The sequence below is a fragment of the Chiloscyllium plagiosum genome, unplaced genomic scaffold, assembly GCF_037043375.1.
Source record: "Chiloscyllium plagiosum isolate Xiang-an unplaced genomic scaffold, Cpla_swu_hap1 HiC_scaffold_22, whole genome shotgun sequence".
Classification (NCBI taxonomy): domain Eukaryota; kingdom Metazoa; phylum Chordata; class Chondrichthyes; order Orectolobiformes; family Hemiscylliidae; genus Chiloscyllium; species Chiloscyllium plagiosum.
This window is the reverse complement of record NW_028270160.1, coordinates 29,629,171-29,651,124: the sequence shown is the minus strand read 5'-3', so window position 1 is coordinate 29,651,124 and position 21,954 is coordinate 29,629,171. Positions and strand designations below refer to the sequence as shown.

Genomic DNA, 21,954 nt, shown 5'->3' with positions numbered 1-21,954 from the left:
AATGGGTGATGCTTCACATAATCTATATGCTTACCACTGACAGAGAAAACACAAAATAGACAAAGCAGCATATAGTCATTATTTATCATTGGTAATAAGATATAATTACTATTTTAATCAGACAGTAGAATTGTTCTATAATTCTAGACTGAAAACACTATAGTGTTTTGCTTCTGTATTGTTAGAATCTCTTAAACATTAGATTCTGTAAAATATTGCACAACAGAAAACATCTTGAAATGAAAAGATGCCATTATTTGACTTACCAGATCAATCAGTTCTTGAATTCATTTTATATATTCTTAGTATTCCAATCTTACGATTGAAAATCTGTGCTTTGCTGTACGAAATCCCTGTTTTATGACCGAGCATACAGGGTATCACATGAAAGTGTGCTATTAATGTTTGTTGGCTCATGGTTGAGAACACTCTAGCTGATCTAACTGATGTGTAAAGAATCTGACCCTGAAGCTCCAGAGCTATGGCATGTCAGCTTTCTACGTGAATTTGATGCTGACAGATTAAAAAAAGCAGAGAGTCAGCTGACATGTGTACGTGTATCACTGACATAGGTAACCACAAAACAAACTGTATTTCACATTCTGAAAATCTATTTTTCTGTTTTAAGGAAAACAAAACTGGTTATGTTTTAATTTAAGCACTTTGGCTTATATCTTATTTAGTTTTATTAATTGAAATACAATTTGTCCTGTCATTTCAAATGCCCTTGAGTGAGCCATTCTCTTGGCTTTTTGGCAGATTCTGTCTGACTAGAATGTAGGCAGCATTGAGTTTCAGTGATACTAAATGTTGAATTCTCCCAGCCCAATAATGATGGTTTCAGGGTGAGAGAACTAGGAAAATCACAAAAAGGCACACTACACCACGATCCCAATGTTATTCCACCCTCCTCTGGCTTTCCCCAATGTGATTTGAAGGTGCTATATAAAAGGTGGAATCAAAAGGTAAGTGGTCAGTGAAATAGAAAGGCTTATTTTTGTGTAAACTCAATGATTTCATTGGAAACAGCAAACTTGTGCAACTTATCTCAAGTGCTTCAGATACTTCTGAAGGTTATGTTATATATTGTTGTAGTGTCTATTACAAGCTTAGAACTAATTAGCCAAAAATCAGTTGCATGTGTCAGTGTTCCAGTGGGGTTACATTCATGGCTGCTTTGGAAAATAAGGTTCTTTGTAATGCAACATCAGCCAATGCCAGAGTTCTATCAATGAGCTTGGCAAGTGAGAATTAAACAGAGCTTTCATCTTTATTTCATTATTTCAAACAGTTGGGAATCAGAAGTAAAACCAAACGACATTGCACGTTTGCAAAAGTGAGCAAACTTAAATATTTAAATTGTTTAAAAAAATTTAAATTAACCTGTATTAGTGCCAGAAGAAAACCCGAGTAACTTGTGTAGAAATGAAAAACTGAATTCAAGCAGGTAATGAATTGAAATGTTCACGATGTCAAAGAGCTAATTGAGAAATTTCAACAAAAGTGCTGACTGACATTCCGTAGTTTCTTGGAAAGCACAGAAATAAAGGGAGGTTCAGTTGTACTGTTTTGTGGGTAAGTGATGAAGGATTAAATTATTTACCAGCTCAGTGTTTATTGAAGACAACAGCAAAAATTTACAAAAAATGCTTTGAAAAATTCAACACTCATCTCCGAGCAATATCAAACATCAAGTCTACTGGAGTGAATTTTAAGGTCTCAGACAGGAGATAGGTGAACCTATTGACAACTTTCATTGAATCACAGAAACCCCACAGTAAGGAAGGAGGCCATTCAGCCCATTGAGTCCACACCGACATTCCATACAGCATCCCACCCAGACCCACCCTTTCCCTGTAACCCTGCATTTTCCATGGCTAATGCCCTCAGTTTACCCATCCCTGGATACTATGGGCAATTTAAAATGGCCATTCCACCAAATCCGCCACATCTTTGAACTGTGGGAGAAAACCCATGTAGAACCAGGGAGAACGTGCAAACTCCACATTGATAGTTGCCCGAGGGTGGAATTGAACATGGCTCCCTGGTGCTGAGAGGCAATAGTGCTAACAATTGAGCCACTGTGCTGCCCCTAACAACTTTGTAACAAGACTGAAAAATGCAGGCAGAAAATGTAAGTCTAAGGACATGGATGAAAGGTTGAAAGATGAATTAATTTGGGGTTGTCAGTACAGAAAGTGTTACTCAGAAAGAACAAGTTTACGTTATTGCAAGCTGTAATCACTGCCAGAAAAGTCAAAACAGACAAAAGTACTGACTACTCAAAGGATCAGCTTCTAGTTAAGTCAAAAGTGAGGCAACAAGGTCGATGTAATGAGAAAGCAACGAAAATATATACACCAAACAGAGAAAAAAATGGCAAGAGCTGTGGATGACCACATAAGTTCATAGAAAGAATAAAATATGCCACATTTGGAACAATTGGCAGAGCTTGTAAAAAGGCAATCACAGGGAAAAGTTGTGCAGAACAAAGGAAAAATATGTTGCTCAAGTCACCACAGCCATAGCAACAGAGCAAAAAGGTAGCAAAGAAGCCTAGAATGCCGCATTCCCTGGAAAAAAACCAGTGCTTGAGTTTGTGTGAGTTTGAGAAAGAGCAATTACAGAAGAGCCACATTGAGGAGTCAGATTCCCTGTCTGGAATGGTCCTGTAGTTGCCATAGGATGTAATTAAGTAATTTCCCACCCTCAGTATCTGTGGTTCTGTTGATAGAATGTTTGCCTCTCAGTTCAAAGGTCACAAAAGGTAAGTCTTTGGTCTTTGAGACTCAGAAGAGCAAAATGAATATGTAGTGCTCACTAAAGACAACTGACACATGAAATCAACCCCTGTGGAGATTTTTCTCCCCTCACTTAACCTTACAAGAAAAACTTTTACATTATTTATCATTAACTTCTCAGAACTCAAGTGAATTCCAAAATGTTTCTCTCTGCTCTCATGTGACTGATAAGAAGCATTTAGAAAGGCACTGAGGAAATGGAAAAAGCAGTCAAAGGCTTCAGAAGTACATTAAATATAGAGTTCCAAAAATATAATAAGTAGATATCAGAAATATAAAAACTCCAAAGAGGAAGGATAGAAGAAATGTTTCAACAAAGATAGAGCCAAACAGTATTGCATTCTTCATGACTGTTGCATTCAAACATTACAAACATTACAAAATACAGGACAGATGCAGACATTCAGCCCAACATTTCTGATGAAGGGCTTTTGCCCAAAACACCGATTTTCCTGCTCCTCGGATGTTGCCTGACCTGCTGTGCTTTTCCAGCACCACTCTAATCTAGACTCTGGTTTCCAGCATCTGCAGTCCTCACTTTTGCCTATTCAGCCCAACATGTCCATACATCATTTATGGTCCACAAGAGCCTTTTGTTCATCTAACCCATCAACTTATGCTCCTTTTCCTTTCTCCCTCATATGTCGATTAAATTTGACCTTAAATACATCAATACTATTCACTGCAATTACTCCCTGAGGAAGAGTAAGTTCCGTATTAGATGTAAATATTGGTTTTGTTTTGCATGAAAGTGGAAACACCTTCTCTCCATTGAACCCTTATGTAATGTTAAATATGGCAGCAATGAACTTTGGAGGAAAAAAGTCAAAACAATGGCCCCTTTTAAAAGGGAGAAAGACAGACAAAGGTAGTGAGCACATGGTCTGTAAGTGAGAGAGAGAAGAAACTTACACTGCTAACTGACACAGCAGTGAATCTGAGCAGTTACTGTCTTTGCTGTTTGAATTCATGTACCAACGGACATTGGAGTGTGTCTAGGAAAACTTAACAAACAGCAAAATTCACAACTGATCTTGAAGGAACCTGTTTGGGAGAGGTCACAGCACCAAAACAGATACATGAATAGTTTTAAGTATAGCCTTGTTGTAAATCTACTACAGTGAGTAGAGTGGGTTATTTCTTGATTATGTTTTTATTGGGATTTGCTTTTGGATTAAATTTTAAAAATATAAGCCAAAAGTATTAAGTTAGCCTAGAGCAGTGTTTTGTAGAGCAATAAGACAGTGCTATTTTCTGGGTCTGTGGATTGGAAGGAGCAAAATGGCCTTTAGGAGAGTGATATGCTCTTCTTGCTAGATGTGGGAGTTTCGAGAGAGTTTACGTATTACTGAGGGTTATATCTGCAATAAATGTTAGTTCCAAATCCTGTCAAATCAAATCGATCCGTTGGACAACAGTTCGAGGCAATGAGGAATTTACAAGAGCTGGGAAGTGTGATGGATGGCAGTTATAGGAAGGGCGAAAAGTCACAGACACAGTCAGGTAGATGGGTTAACTCCAAGAAAAGTAGGAGAAGTAGGCAGGTAGTACAGGAGTCTTCTGTGACTATCCCCATTTCAAACAAATATGCTGTTTTGGAAAATGTAGGGGGTGATGGACTTTTAGGAGTATGTAGCATGAACAGCCAGGTTTCTGATATCTAGACAGGCTCTAATGTAGAGAGGAGTATGTCGAGTTCCAAGCATCAATTTGTGTTAGGGGACCTCTCTGGTCTGTGGCCGGCAGGAAAAATCAAAATGGTGTGTTGTTTCCCAGCTACCAGGATCAAGGATATCTTGGAGAGAGTGCAGAACGTTCTCAAGGGGGGAAGAGGGCCCAGCAGGAGGTCATTGTACACATTGGAAACAATATCATAAGGAAGGGAAAAGGGTGAGATTCTGAAGGGAAATTACAGAGAGTTAGGCAGGATGGTAGTAATATCTGGATTACTCCTGGTGATACCAGCTAGTGAGGGTAGGAATAGGAGGATAGAGGAGATGAATGTGTGGCTGAGAAGCTGGTGCAGGTGAGAAGGGTTCACATTTTTGGATCATTGGAATCTCTTCTGGGGTAGAAGTAACCTGTACAAGAAGGAGAATTGCATCTGAATTGGAAGGGGACTAATACACTGGCAGGAAGATTTGCTACAGCTGCTTGGGAGGATTTAAACTGGTAAGAAGGTGGGGAAACAGACCTAGGGAGATAGTGAGGAAAGAGATCAATCTGAGACTGGTACAGTTGAGAAAAGAAGCAAGTCAAACAGTCAAGGCAGGCAGGGGCAAAGCAAAGAACAAGGTAGGGCTGCAAATTAAACTGCATTTCTTTCAATGCAAGAGGCTTAACAGGGAAGGCAGATGAACTCAGGACATGGTTAGGAACATGGGATTGGGATATCATAGCAATTACAGAAACATGACTCAGGGACGGACAGGACTGGCAGCTTATTGTTCCAGGATAGAGAGAGAGAAGGGGGAGTGGCATTTTTGATAATGGGTTGCATTACAGCTGTACTTAGGGAGGATATTCCCAGAAATACATCCAGGGAGTTTTTTGGTTGGAACTGAGAAATAGGAAAGGGATGATCACCTGATTAGGATTGTGTTATAGACCCCCTAATTGTCAGCAGGAAATTGAGAAACAAATTTGGAAGGAAATCTCAGTTATCTGTAAGAATAATAGGGTAGTTATTGTAGATTTTAACTTTTCAAACATAGACCGGGACTGCCATAGTGTTATGGGTTAAGATTGAGAGGAATTTGAGTGTACAAGAAAATTTTGAGTCAGTATGTGGATGTACCTACTAGAGAAGGTGCAAAGTTTGACCTACTCTTGGAAAATAAGGCAGGGCAGGTGACTGAGGTGTCAGTGGGGGAACTACTTAGGAGCCAGCGACCATAATTCGATTTATTTTAAAATAGTGATGGAAAAGGATAGATTCGATCTAACAGTTGAAGTTCTAAATTGAAGGAAGGCTAATTTTGATGGTATTAGGCAAGAACTTTCAAAAGCTGACTGGGGGCAGATGTTTACAAGTAAAGGGATGGCTGGAAAATGGGAAGTCTTTAGAAATGAGATAACAAGAATCCAGAGACAGTATCTTCCTGTTAGGGTGAAATGAAAGGCAGATAGGTAGAGAGAATGCTGGATGACTAAAGAAATTGAGAGTTTGGTTAAGAAGAAGAAGGAAACATATGTCAGGTATAGACAAGATACATCAAATGAATCCTTAGAAGCGTATAAAGGGAGTAGGAGTATACTTAAGAGGGATATCAGGAGGGCAAAAAGGGGACATCAGATAACTTTGGCAAATAGTGTTAAGGAGAATCCACAGGGTTTTTACAAATATATCAAGGCCAAAAGGGTAACTAGGGAGAGAATAGGGTCCCGCAAATTCAGCAAGGCAGCGTTTGTGCAGAGCCAAAAGAGATGGGGAAATACTGAGTATTTTGCCTCAGTGTTCACTGTGGAGAAGAACATGGAAACTATAGAATGTGGGGAAATAGATGGTGACATTTTGAAAAATGTCCATATTACAGAGGTGGTGGTGCTGGATGCCTTGAAACTTATAAATGTGGATAAATCCCAAGGACCTGATCAGGTGTACCCTAGAATTCTGTGTGGGAAGCTCGGGAAGTGATTGCTGGGCCCCTTGCTGAGATATTTGTATCATCGAAGGTCACAGGTGAATTGCCGGAAGACTGGAGGTTGGCTAATGTGGAGCCATTATTTAAGAAAGGTGGTAAGGACAAGCCAGGGAACTATGAACTGGTGAGCCTGATGTCAGTGGTGAGCAGATTATTGGAGGGAATCCTGAGGGACGGGGTTTACACGTATTTGGAAAGGCAAAGACTGATTAGGGATAGTCAACATGACTTAGTGCGTGGGAAATCATGTCTCTCAAACTTGATTGAGTTTTTTTTGTCAAAAGCAGAGCGGTGGACATGATTCATATAGACTTCAGTAAGGTATTTGAGGTTCCCTATGGGAGACTGGTGAGCAAAGTTAGATCTCACGGAATATCGCGAGAACTAGCCATTTGGATACAGAACTGGCTCAAAGGTAGAAGACAGAGGGTGATGGTAGAGGATTGTTTTTCAGAGTAGAGGCCTGTGACCAGTGGAGTGCACAAGGATCAGTGCTGGGTCCACTACTTTTCATCATTTATATAAATGATTTGCATATGAACATAGGAGGTATAGTAGTAAGTTTGCAGATGACACCAAAATTGGAGGTGTAGCGGACAGCGAAGAAGGTTACCTTAGATTACAACAGGATTTTGATCAGATAGGCCAATGGGCTGAAGAGCGGCAGATGGGATTTAATTTAGATAAATGTGAGATGCTGCATTTTGGGAAAGCAAGTCTTAGCAGGACTTGTACACTTAATGGTAAGGTCCTAGGGCGTGTTGCTGAACACAGACCTTGGAGTGCAGGTCCCTGCTAAACATGTAATTGTACAGACCTGTATATATGAATGATTTCTCTATCTCTGTATACCAAGAAATGGAATGTTTACGGATGTATGGCATGACCAATTGTACAGATCATCAAAATATTTTATGAATAAAGTATATTTTTGAAATAAAAAAAAGACCTTGGAGTGCAGGTTCATAGCTCCTTGAAAGTGGAGTTGCAGGTAGATAGGAGAGTGAAGCATTTGGTATGCTTTCCTTTATTGGTCCGAGTATTGAGTACAGGAGTTGAGAGGTCATGTTGTGGCTGTACAGGTCGTTGGTAAGGCCATTTTTGGAATATTGCATGCAACTCTGGTCTCATTCCTATCAGAAGGATGATGTGAAATTTGAAAGGGTTCAGAAAAGATTTAAGAATGTTGCCAGGGCTGGAGGATTTGAGCTATTGGGAGAGGCAGAACAGGCTGGGGCTGTTTTCCCTGGAGTTCCGGAGACTGAGTTTATAAAATCAAGGGGCATGGATAGGCTAAATAGGCAAGGTCTTTTCTCTGTAGTGGGGGAAGTCCAGAACTAGAGGGCATAGGTTTAGAGTGAGAAGGGAAAGATATAAAAGAGACCTAAGGGGCAACTTTTTCACATGGAGGATGGTGCATGTATGGAATGAGCTGCCAGAGGAAGTGGTGGAGGCTGGTACAATTGCAACATTTAAAAGGCACCTGGATGGGTATATGAACAGAAAGGGTTTAGAGGAATGTGGGCCAAGTGCTGGCAAATGAGACTAGATTAGGTTGGGATATCTGATCGGCATGGACAAGTTGGACCGAAGGGTCTGTTTCTGTGCTGTACATCTCTATGACTCTCTGACTCTATGAGGAGGCCTTTCCTCGAGAACAGAGTCAAAATCTGTTCAACTTTTCCTAATAGTTATCACCTCTCATTTGTGGTATCATTCAATGTTTTTTGCAACTTTTCTAAAACCTACATATCTGTTTCCTATGTTGGAAACTAAAATTGTATACAAGATTTTCAGCGAGTTCAGAACAAAGTTCACAGAAACATAGAATTTGTTAATATTGATTTTGCTTTGTGAAAAAATGTTAGTGTTATTGAGTGCCAATCTCCTTCCTTTTTACCATATTTCTGCACATCATTACTATCCAAAAGAGCATCCAATGCTCTGTTGAATATCTTAATTGAACCTGCCATCATCACATTTCTGGTTTATTTCTTACTCTAACAACTATACATTCTTGTTCTCATTTCTTTTACAAGCAGAAACAGCTTTCCCCTCTTCTCTGCCCAGGCAGCTCATGATTTTGTAAACTTCAAAGCAAATCTCCTCTCAGGCTTCTCTCCAGGAGGACAGTACCAGTTTTTTCAATCTATCGTCATAGCTGATGTTTCTTATACCTGGCACCATTTTAGTAAATCACATTCACATCTTTCCTATCACGTGTCAGTCATAACAGTAGTCCAGACAACACTCCAGTTGAGATCTGTACAGATTCAACATCACCTGCTTGCTCTTGTCCTCTATGTCCTTATTAATAAAACCAAGAACATAGTATGCTTTATTTATTGTGCTCACCACAGTCAATGACCTGTGCATATAATCACACAGTCCCTCTGCTGCGGCACCCTTTTAGAATTATACTCCGTGTTGTATATAGAATTTCAGTGTTCTGACCAAAGTGCATCACCTCAACCTTATTGACATTGAACTTATCCGTTGCCTATTCATCCGCTCCACCTTGTCAATGTTGTTCAGGAGTTCCACACTATTGTCCCCACAGTTTATAATTCTTCCAAGTTTAGAGTCAGCTGCAAACTTGGAAGCTGTTCCCAGCACACCAAGATCCAGGTCAGGATATTTCAGGAAAAGCAAGGGTCTCAATATTGACTCCTGGGGAACTCCACTACACACCTTCCTCCAGCCCGAAGAATAGGGACATAAGAGTACAAAAGCCAGAAAGACTTGATGAACCTTGAGAAAATATTGTTTCATGTCACCTGAAGTTTTGTGTCCATTTCTGGGCACTCCACTTTTTTTATATTCATTCATAGGTTGTGGATGTGTCTGTTTGAGTCAACATGTATTGCTCACCCCTAATTTCCCAAAGGGCAGTTGAGTGTCAGTCACATTGCTGTTGGTCTGAAGTCACATGTAGGTCAGATCAGGTAAGGATGGCAGTTACTTTGCCTGAACAACATTAGTGAACTAGATGTGTTTTTCCAACAATGGTTCCACGGTCATTCCATTAAAGGTGAAACTAACTGGAGAGCCTATGGGGGAGGAAGGTAGGGTGGGGGGGGATGGTTCAGATGCACCGACATATTCTAACTGCAATGGAGAAGACAGTACTGACATTACAAGGACAGTCAGCAGCCCATTGTTGGGGCTGTGATCAATGGGACGGCTGTGTGTTGTTGTCAAAGATTAGAGTATCCTCATACCTGATCCCCTTATTCCATACATCTTTTGGAGATAGAAGGCGCAAACATACATCTCTTACTTATCCCATTTTATTACATCATATCTTTGCGTCTTCCTGCTTTCAGATTCCTTGGAAATGTAACATTGGAGCAACAGCAGGAAGTCAATGATGATGACATACCAAACCTCGATTTCACATTCACAACCACTCACTCAGAGATTGCTACTGCAAGTAATTTATAGAATAACTTAGGGAATGATCAATACATGAATAAGGTGCCAGCTACACGTCCCCTGCAGCAATGGAAGGGGCTCTGATTAAGACTTGAATCGAGCAGGCAGAAGAGGAGTGTTTCAATATGGGTGAATATTTGATTCTCATATGGAATGTGATGTGGTACGGAATTTTTATTTTGTGGTGGCTCTTATTTTATCATTGTGGCCAAGCAGATGTAGAGATGGGGAGTTGATAGAAAAAAGGTAGGTCTGTTGAACAGGAATTTAGAGTTGTACGTACTGGTATAGCACTCAGATGAGTTCACAGACAACCAGTCATAAAGCAGCTTTATATATAGATTGCATGTCTTTCTTCATCTAGGTTGCCTTTTCCTTTCGTCTTCATCCTCCTTGTGTGCTTCATTCCCCTGATCCTTGGCTGCTCACTGAATAGATGGTGACAAGGACTTTCCTCTCATGAGAATGTGGTTGTGCAGCAGACATTTGCTAATCTTGACACACACACACTGCTGAGTATAGTATGGCACCTCCAGAACACCCCAGGTATTGGAAGCAGTTATAAATCAGTAGTCTGATCTTTCAAATCTTGAATGGCAATACTGTATTCTGTGCACATATGCATGGATTGAGCAATCAACCATGTTGTTAATGAATATTCCTGTTTCCCACGAGCCACTCTGTGGTTTGCTGTAGTGCCTGAAATGCAGCTAGCATTGTGACTTCCACAGCGTTCAGGCATTGTGATTGCCAATGAGGAAGGCAAGTACTAATTTGCATGATTTTCTGCCTATGGTGATACACCAGTTGGTTGTTTAAGGAAGCAGAATCCTTTCAGTTCCAGCAGGGTTGACACACCTCCCCCCTTACTTCCCTCCAAAGCCCCAAGGGATACTTCCATATCCGCCACAAATTCACCTGCACCTCCACACACATCATCTATTGCATCCGCTGCACCCGATGTGGCCTCCTCTATATTGGGGAGACAGGCCGCCTACTTGCGGAACGTTTCAGAGAACACTTCTGGGACACCCGGACCAACCAACCCAACCACCCACAATTCAACTCCCCCTCCCACTCCACCAAGGACATGCAGGTCCTTGGACTCCTCCATCGCCAGACCATAGCAAAACGACGGTTGGAGGAAGAGCGTCTCATCTTCCGCCTAGGAACCCTCCAACCACAAGGGATGAACTCAGATTTCTCCAGTTTCCTCATTTCCCCTCCCCCCCACCTTGTCTCAGTCAAATCCCTTGAACTCAGCACCGCCTTCCTAACCTGCAATCTTCTTCCTGACCTCTCCGCCCCCACCCCACTCTGGCCTATCACCCTCACCTTGACCTCCTTCCACCTATCGCGTTTCCAATGCCCCTCCCCCAAGTCCCTCCTCCCTACCTTTTATCTTAGCCTGCTGGACACACTTTCCTCATTCCTGAAGAAGGGCTTATGCCCGAAACGTCGATTCTCCTGTTCCTTGGATGCTGCCTGACCTGCTGCGCTTTTCCAGCAACACATTTTCAGCTCAATTCCAGTCTTAGGCAACTGTCTGTGTGGACTTTGCACATTCTCCCTGTGTCTGCATGGTTTCCTTCCACAATCCAAAGATGTGCAGGTTAGGTGGATTGGTCATGCTAAATTGCCCAAAGTGTCCAAGGGTGTGCAGGCTAGATGGATTAGCCATGGGAAATGCAGAGTCACAGGGATACTGTGTGTGGGTGAGTCTGGGTGGGATGCTTTTTGGAGGTGGGTGTGGACTCGATGGGCTGAATGGCTTGCTTTCACACAGTAGATTTCTATGACACCATTCATGTCAAACCACCATTGCACACTGATTGTCATCATAATCTGCCTCTTCTTTATACATCAGGTAGATGTTCACTTCATGAACACTCATTGCTCTATGGTGCCTAGCAGAATTCACTTTTCCAGTATGAAGGCATATTGCAGGTATCATTTTAGTGCTTTAATTTAGTACTTACATGTAGCACCCAAAAAGCTAAAAGTCCCATTTTTTTTGTTCACTATCTTTCTATATTTACATATAGATTTACAATATAAAAACATACACTTGCTGTCTGCCACATTGAAATTTCTTTGTCAGATTTAAGGAACGCTCTTTGGTGTTGAACTTCAATTTATATCAGCTATTGACACAAATAAGGTATTTATAGCTCAGAAATAAATCTGAGTTCAGTAGAGTGAACATGTCAATCCACATCATAACTTGGAATGAAGACTGACATTCAGCTTTATCAAAATAATTCCAATCAAAAATGAGCAGTTAGTAACAGTTGTCAACAACAAACAACAGAAGTAGATCAAATTAGTCCCAGGGATGGTCCCAGAGGACTGGAGAATTGCTAATGCTGTCCCCTTTTTAAGAAGGGTAGCAGACCTGTGAGCCTGACGTCAGTAATAGGGAAGCTGCTGGAGAAGATACCGAGGGATAGAATATATACCCATTTGGGAAGCACAGTTTTGTACAGGGAAGGTCATGTCTTACAAACATAATAGAATTCTTTGAAGAGGTGACAATGTTGATTGATGAGGGAAGGGATATAGATGTCATACACATGGACTTTGGTAAGGCATTTGATAAGGTTCCCCATCGTCGGCTGATGGAGAAAGTGAAGTCACATGGGATACAGGGTGTTCTAGCTAGATGGATAGAGAACTGGTTGGACAACAGGAGACAGAGAGTAGTCGTGGAAGGGACCTTCTCAAAATAGAGACCTGTGACCATTGGTGTTCCACAGGAATCCTTGCTGGGACCACTCTTGTTTGTGATACACATAAATGATTTGGAGAAAGATGTAGGTTGCCTCATTAGCAAGTTTGCAGATAACATTAAGATTGGTGGAGTAGCAGATAGTGAAGGAGACGGTCAGAGAATATAGCAGAACATAGATTGGAGAGTTGGGCAGAGAAATGGCAGATGGAGTTTAATTTACACAAATATGAGGTGATGCATTTTGGATGATTCAATTCTAGAGCGATCTATACAGTAAATAGAAACGTCTTGGGGAAAATTGATGCACAGAGAGATCTGGGTGTTCAGGTCCATTGTTCCCTGAAGGTGGCAATGCAGGTCAGTAGAGTGGTCAAGAAGGCATACGGCATGCTTTCCTTCATGGGATGGGGTATTTAGTACAAGAATTGGCAGGACATGTTACAGTTGTATAAGACTTTGGTTTGGCCATCTTTTGAATACTGCGTACAGTTCTGGTTGCCATATTACCAAAAGGATTAGATTAGATTAGATTAGATTACTTACAGTGTGGAAACAGGCCCTTCGGCCCAACAAGTCCACACCGACCCGCCGAAGCGTAACCCACCCATACCCCTACATTTACCCCTTTACCTAACACTACGGGCAATTTAGCATGGCCAATTCACCTGACTTGCACATCTTTGGACTGTGGGAGGAAACCGGAGCCCCCGGAGGAAACCCACGCAGACACGGGGAGAACGTGCAAACTCCACACAGTCAGTCGCCTGAGTCGGGAATTGAACCCGGATCTCTGGCGCTGCGAGGCAGCAGTGCTAACCACTGTGCCACCGTGCCACCCACATGTGGATGCTTTGGAGAGGGTACAGAGGAGGTTCATCAGGATGTTGCCTGGTATGGAGGGTGCTAGCTATGAGGAGACATTGAGTAGATTAGGATTATTATTGGAAAGACAGAAGTTGAGTGGGGGACCTGATTGAGGCCTACAAAATCATGAGATGTGTGGATAAGGTGGATTGTAAGAAACTTTTTCCCAGAGTGGATGACTCAATTACAAGGGGTCACGAGGTCAATGTGAGAAGGTGAAGGTTTAGGGGAGATATGCATAGAAAGTTCTTCACACAGAGGGTGGTGGGTGCCTGGAACACGTTGCCAGCAGAGATGGTAGGGGCAGGAATGATAGCGTCATTTAAGATGTATCTGGACAGATACATGAATGGCAGTGAGCAGAGGGATACAGAGCCTTAGAAAACAGGTGGCAGGTTTAGTTAGAGGATCTGGATTGGCACAGGCTCCGAGAGCCAAAGGGCTTGTTCCTGTGCTGTAATTATCTTTGTTCTTTGCTTGTCCTAAATCAGTTGAAATATTCCTTAAAAATTCTTTTTTTAAGATTTGGATTTTCCAAACTTCTTAAACGTGCAACAAAATACAAGTCTGAAGAATTCCAAGAGGATAATTAAGCTGTAGAAATGCATTTTCTGAATATGAAGAAGACCTAAGAATATTTTCAGCAAGATCTTTGGCTAAGAGATCAGGCCTTGAGTTCATAGTCTTCTCAGAGAATCACTGAAGATATCAGACTAAAGTGGAGTTGTGACTAAAGCTTCCAAATGGTTTCATTATTAGTAGCAAGATAAGTCACTTACCAATAATTGGTAAGATTTGTAGCCTATAAAGCTCATTCTCTTCTCTGCTGTTGTCCTCTGATAGACTGAGGGCTGAGAATTTAAATCTCAGATTAAACTATTATCCACAAGAGTCAGGGCAATCAGAAGGATCCAGTTCTGAAGAAGAGTCACTGGATCCAAAATGTTAACTCTGCTTTCTCTCTGCTGCCAGATCTGCTGAGTTTCTCCAGCAATTTCTGTTTTTGTTTCAGGTTTTCAGCATTCACAATTACGTTTTATCAGTTTCATACCCCTGTTGTTCCTTTACAATTCTATGTATCCAGCACAAATAACTAAATGACCTAAAATTTTGTACAGGTTATGAAGAGAAGCGGAACAAATCCTGCCTTGCTGCAATTCCCCCTCCACACTATGTTATTAGCTAGCTTCTTTTATAAAATGATGAGGGCAGAATTGTGTAAGTGGTTGAACTAGAAATTTTAATGAGTTTATTAAAGTAGATTTCCTTCTGATCAATGATTATTAACATTATAAATAATCTATGGGCACTTTACAAGAATAAATGGAATCAGGAGGCTATTTGAACTAAGGGTTTTGCTATGTTATCCATGGATTAACTGGGCTACTTGCTTTCTACAAGTGACATCATCTGGATTTCAGCAAAGCAGAAGCAAGTACATTCCCTGGAGAAGCAATGCCCTTTTCTGTATAATCCAATTACTAGCCAGATACTTATAAGGTAATTGACAAAACATTAACTATGTTGGTTGGAATCCTACTCGTAGCGTTCACAGTCTTGTGAAAAAATTCCACTGTGAATAGATGATTGATTACAGTTTGTCTCCAAGTTGTTTGTAAGACCTTATGACTTAAGATTTCTTGTAACATTTCAATCCAATTAATTTTATGAGTTGCAGATCTGCCCTCATTGTCCAAATTACATGTGATTTATATCATTCTTATTTACACCTTCTAATATCTGATCTTGTCCTCTCATTCTAATTTTTTGCCACTAAAAATTCCAAGGATCTCCTTTTGTAACTCAGAGCCCAAGTCCAGAGTTATTTTATTGTGAACCATCCCTAAGATATCAATGCTCTGTAAAGGTGAGTGATGAGTTAAATACCTTTTGTGAGAGTTAACCATGGTGCAGATTTATCTCTTTTATTATTCCGATTTGAATTTTCCCTCCACATTAACACATCCCTGCATTGTGTAACTTGTGGTAAAAGGCATGTTTTTCAAATGCCATCTAAGTAGCCAGTAGCTCCAGGAAAATAATAGCTGCTTAATCGTACAAAGCTTGAGTATTGGTTTAAAAGGAGACATGCTGTCAAAGCATTTTGTTATGTATTCATCTAGACGGAATTGCACAAATATCAAATTTCAGAGGACAGAATAATTTATACTCCACAAAAAAGCAGGGCGCCCACAGATTAATTTACTGCAGGAAAAACAATGAAACAAGACAATCTTTGTGTGAAACCTGGCAATTAAAAAAGTGTTCAGATAGCAACACTGCTGCATTTATTAGATTGGAAATACAGCTATGACAATGTCAATCACTATCGAACTTTCTGCTGTGTTAGTGCCGCAGAGAAAGCACCAAGTAAAATGTGATGAAGGGCATCTAACAATCAGTAATTTAGTTTTGACTGCAAATATTTCTGTTATAATTTCTAGAACAAAAAAAGAACAATACAGCACACAAACAGGTTCTTTGCCCCTCCAAGCCTACGCCTCCACATTTTGCCCTTCCATGTTAAACTGTCTTCACTTACAGAATCCATATCCCTCTATTCCTTCCTATTCATGTATGTGTTCAGGTGTTGATGGAAGGCTGCTATTCTGTCTGTTTTCACCACCTCCTCTGGCAGCATGTTCTCGGCACTCACCATCTTTTCTGTGAAAAACTTGCCTTGCACCTTCTTTTAAACTTCCCCTCTTGCACTTAGTAATTGATCGTTCCATTCTGGGAAAAAGCCTCTTACTTTCCACGTTATCCAAGCCATTCACAATCTTATAAACTTCAACCTCCTGCTACCAGTGAAAACAAACCCAGTCTTTCTTCATAGTTAGAATCCCCCATACCAGGCAACATCCTGGTAAACTTTTTCTGTGCCCTCTCCAAAGCATCCACATCCTTTTGGTGGTGTGGTGACCAGAACTGTATGCAATATTCCAAGTGTGGCCTAACTAAAGTTCTATAAAGCTCCAGCATAACTTGTCTATCCTTATACTCAATGCCCCTTCCAATGAAGGCAAGTATGTCATCAGCTTTTTTTAACTACCATATCTACCTGCACTCTACCTTCAGTGATCAGTGGACCTGCACACACATATCCCTCTGCATATCAGTACACCAAAGGGTTCTGTCATTTACTGTGTAATTTTCATTGGTACTTGACCTTCCAAAATGCACCACCTCACAATAGTCTGGACTAAACTCTATCCGCCATGCGATTTTTGAGAAGATTGAAAGCGAGACATAATACCAGCACTTAACCTTCAGCTCACTGATGATGTTACCTAGTATGGTGACGAAACATCTGAAAACAAACCTTCCAGCTCAGTAAGCAACTTACAACCTCTATCTACCATTTTTCTGCCCATGCCTCTAACTGGACTTTATCCTGCTATATCCTCTGACAATCCTTCACACTAACCGTAACTCCAACAATCTTTGTATCATCTGCCAATTTTCTAATTAGACCAGCTACATTTTCCTCCAAATCATTTATGTAGATGACAAACAGCAGAGGACCCAGCACTGATCCCTGTGAAACACCATTAGTCACAATCCTCCATTCTGAAAAACATCCTTCCATCGTTACCCTATCTCTCCTATGATTAAGCCAGCTCTGTATCCATCTTGCCAGCTCACCCCTGATACCATGTGACTTCACCTTTTGTACCAGTCTGCCATGAGGGACCTTGTCAAAGGCTTTGCTGAAGTTCATGTAGACAACATCAACCGCTTTTTCCTCATCAATCATCTTTGTCATCTCCTCAAAAAACTCGGTCAAGTTAGTGAGGGACGAGATTCCCCCGCATGAAACCATGCTGTCTATTGCTAATAAGTCCATTTGATTCTAAATGTGTACTGATCTTATCTCTGTGAATCTTTTCCAATAATTTCCCTACAAACAACATGAGACTCACAGTCCTGTAATTTTCAGTATTATCCCTGCTACCCTTCTTAAACAATGGGACAATGTTGGCTATTCTCCAGTCGTCTGGGACTTCACCTGTGACCAAAGAGGATACAAAGATGCCTGTCAATGCTCCAGCAATTTGTTCTCTTGCCTCTCAATATTTTGGGAAAGATCCCATCAGGACCTGGGGACTTATCTGTCTTAATACATTTTAAGACAGACAACACCTATTCCTTTTTAATAGCAACTTGGCTTAGAAATTCAACACTTCCTTCCCCGAGATCATCCTCTACCAATTCCTTCTCTTTGGAGAATACCAACACAAAGTATTCGTTTAGGACCTTGCCGACCTCTTCTGGTTCCACAGATAGACTACCTCCTTTGTCCTTGAGTGGGCCAATCCTTTCCCTGGCTACCCTCTTGTTTTTATAATATATAAAAAGCCATGGGATTCTCCTTAATTCTGTTTGCTAATAACTTGTCATGATCCATTTTAGCCCTTCCAATTCTTTGTTTAAGTTCTTTCCTACTTTCCTTATATACTTCAAGAACTTCATCAGTTCACATCTTCCTAGACCTTACATATGCTTTCTTTTTCTTTCTGACCAAAATCATAATATCCCTGGTCATCTAGCATTCATGTAACTTGCCATATCTATCCTTCATTCCTGAACTCTTATCAACTGTCATCTGAAATACTCCCACATGTCCAATCTAGCTTTACCCTCAAACAGCCGGTCCAATCAAAATCCTCCTGTTCCTTCCTAATATTGTTGTAGTTCCCCTTCCCCTAATAATCGCCCAAGGACTACTATCATCTCTATCCATGAGTATCTTAAACTCACAGTATTATGGTCACTACTCTCGAAATGCTCCCTCCACTGAAACTTCGCTCATCAAAACCAGGTCCAGTTCAACCCCTGGTTGGACTGTTTACATATTGTGTCAAGAATCCCTCCTGAATGGTCGTTACAAATTTTGTCCCATCTAAGTCCCTAGCATGTAGTGAGTCCCAGTCAAGGTAGGGGCAGCACAGTGGCTCAGTGGTTAGCACTGCTGCCTCAAGGACCCAGGTTCAATTCCAGCCTTGGGTGACTGTCTGTGTGGAGTTTGCACATTCTCCTCGTGTCTGCATGGATTTCCTCTGGGTGCTCTGGTTTCCTCCAACAGACCAAAGCTGTGCAGGTTAGGTCAATTGGCCATGCTAAATTGCCCATAATGTTAGGTGTCTTAGTCAGAGGGAAATAGGTCTGGGTGAGTTACTCTTCGAAGGGTCGGTGTGGACTTGTTGGGCCAAAGGGCCTGTTTCCACACTGTAAGGTATCTAAGTTAAAATCACCCAACACAACAACCCTGCTGTTTCTACATCCTTCCAAAATATGTCTATATATTCTCTCCTCTTCCTCCCATTGGCTTTAAGAGGCCTGTAGTATACCCCAGCACTGTGATTTCACCTTTCCTATTCCTGAGTTCTACCTGTATTGCCTTGCTGCACAAATCCTCTAATGTATCCTTCCTCAGTACAGTTATGAGATACTCCTTTCCCGGGAACTCCCACATCCCTTTTACCTCCCTTTCTATCACACCTGAAACATCTAAATCCTGGGGCATTCAGCCACCAGTCCTGTCCCTCTTTCAGCCAAGTCTCTAAATGCAATAATTCCTACCAGAACAATTATTTCATAACTTTTCACTTCACACAAAGCCATTAGTATACGTAGAATAAAGTTTGACCTTTATCGTGTTACTTGATTAAAAATACATTAACATGAAACTGGAATTTGAACATTAAAACATAGAATACTGAAATAGAGATTGTTAAATGGTATTTGTGTCCCTTCTAAGGATACATGTTACTTGTTCATGTCTTTGCTACTCAGCTTATGTGATTGCTTTTGTGTGCATCATATTCAACAACTTACGGTACAGCTTCCTCTGTGGTATCACTAATTAAACATAAGTTCACTCTCAATTAATAAAACTGCTATCGGTTAATATTTTAACTGAAGAGTTTGACTTTTTTATTTTAATGATAAGTTTCAATGTTAGGTTTGCAGTCAAGTATAATCAAAAGACATCATGAATTCTTAAAAAAGGATTGATACCAGATTTACACTTGAAGGAAGAAAGTAAACTTGAAAAATAAAATTTCGAACATGTCTGTGTAATTTTTAGAATGGCTTGTTTTGTTATGTAGTATCTATTATTAAGCAGATTTCAGCATCCCAGCATTAATAGCCACAAGAAGCTCCTGCAATACCCTCCTATCTATCTTGATAGTTACCCATCTATCTGATTGAACTTGTGGTGTGAACTCTCTAAATTTACTAACCTTCACACTCTGTGCCTCCTGTGTGCACCTTAGTGACTCCAACTGCCTCTCCAGCTGATCCAAATGGTCTGATATCATACAAATGCAAACACACTTCCTGCAAACACAGACTCCATGATCAGTCAACTGTTCACTAATCTCATACATCTGACATGAGGAACATTGAGTAGCATAATTATCCCTTAAAAATTTGCAAATGTGGACGTGCCTGAAAAAAACCCACATTTTTCTCAAACCCAGTGTTTGCTGCTGATTGCGGCTGACACTCTATGCTGGAAGAATTTAAAGCCTATATTCTATACTGTAAGACCTAAAAGAAGAAGCTCTGAACACAACCTTATATTTAAAAAAACTACCCTTCACTTACCACAGTTTTAATTTTAAGCATGCTTTATTCATAGCCGATTAACTAGTTTTCATTTCCATGTTCAAAACTTCCATCTCACAGCGTTAGGTATCTAATACATGTCTGTTAAAGACTTGAACATCAACAACAAACAAAAATGGATTAAAATACAAACTATACTAGATTCTGATGACATATATGACTAATAACAATAGAAATAGTTAAGTTGGAGACTGCTTAGTCAACAGCGCACTTGCTCGCAACCAAAAGCAGCTCCATACTAAATGCCAAACTAAACTGATAGAGTAACCTCCAAACCAGTTCAACTTCAAAACTCAGTGTTTTAATATCTTCACATAACTATTTACCTTTATTTTCACATTGTCTGTTGTGAGCAGTTGAGCATAGCATGTATCTCTTCTCTAAGTCTTCAATCATTGTTTAATGTCGAACTACTGTAGTTAAAGCTAACTGTGAGTGCACGAGAATCTTATGCGCCAAATCGTATTGGACAATATAATGTAGTTTAAAGTGAGGCTAGCCTTGTCTGGTATCATGTGTCATCAGGTTGAAATGAGCAGGCTCTAATCCTGGATTTTATTTCAAAACACAGATGACTTTCTTTTGTAAACATTCAGCACTGCACGAAGTATGACTGTACTCATGAAAGGGAAACTGGAAAGGAATTTATGGCATGATGAATTGCAGGTTGCCAAATTTTATTTTAAAACTCTATTGAAACAAGTGACTCAAAAAAAGAGAGTAAATCCAGGGAAACTAAACTACTTCTTTAAACCAAACTGTTAATTTCTCCACACCTTACCCTCTGAGCCCTATACGTACTGTGTACTGTGTCCATCATGCCAGATATTGTAATGCACTGTCTCCCCATCAAAGCCAGATTGGTGCTTTTTTAAAATTAATGGGATGTACAAGTCACTGGCCAGGCCAATATTTATTGCCCATCACTAATTGACCAGGTGGCAGTTAAGAGTCAACTACGTTGTTGTGGTCTGGAGTCACATATAGGCCAGACCATGTAAAGATGGCAGATTTCCTTCACTAAAGGGTGTTAATGAACCAGATGGGTTTTTCCAACAATTTGCAACAGTTTCATAGTCCACATTAGACCCTTAATCGCAGATATATTTTAGTTGAATTCAAATTCTTCCATGGCAGCTAGGATTCCAGGTACACAGAATATTACCTGGGTCTCTGGACTAATAGTTTCGCGGCAATACTACTAGACCATCGTTTCCCCTCTACTTGTCATGGTGATTGTTGATTACCCCACTATCTCACATTACCTCATTTGCTCCTAAGCTCTGTCATTTCACCCCTTTACATTTGATTTTCCTGCTTCATTACACATCCCAGCGTGCTGCCTCCAAATAGCACAATTGAGTGCCCAGATTTCCTACCTCAGCAGTGGCTCCTGATAAACCCCGCTTTGACTTTTAAAATGAGCTGACTCTCGGATTGACACCCTTTGTGACCCATCCCTTGACTGACCTGGATGGACAGCCCTATCTAATGACGAAGCACAAACCTGGCTGAAATCTGTTAAGCTCTCCAAGGGACTTACTAGAATGTTTGCACCAGATCTACAGGGTTGACTGGGGTTAATTCCCCAGAATGTACAGGTACTGATCCCTACACCCTGACCTCCTCAAGTGATTGAATGACTGTGTCCAAGACCCTGGACGGGAACCTTTGACTTACTGCCCTGGAACCTCTGACCAAAGATTGTTTCCCTTGACTTGAGTGAGGATTACATCAATTAAACTTTGAGACATATTGGTGCATATACATTGTGTTTGCTGCTTAGTCTGCTGGCAGGAACTTGTCCAATCCATTTATGATTCTGTATTTTAATGCCACACTT

At 40.7% G+C, this 21,954-nt stretch overlaps 1 protein-coding gene across 11 annotated transcripts in view; it reads right to left on the bottom strand.

Moving 5' to 3' along the window:
- LOC122547955 (uncharacterized) overlaps positions 1-20,511 on the bottom strand; it is a 281,415-nt gene extending 260,904 nt beyond the window's left edge. For 9 of the 11 annotated variants that reach the window (XM_087998903.1, XM_087998905.1, XM_087998909.1 and 6 more), the window contains exon 1: positions 267-417. The gene's annotated coding sequence lies outside the window, so the exon portion shown is untranslated. Of the gene's footprint in view, positions 1-266; positions 418-20,437 lie in introns of those variants that run through there. The other 2 variants (XM_087998904.1, XM_087998907.1) reach the window with 1 other exon arrangement.
- Positions 20,512-21,954: the final 1,443 nt, after the last annotated feature.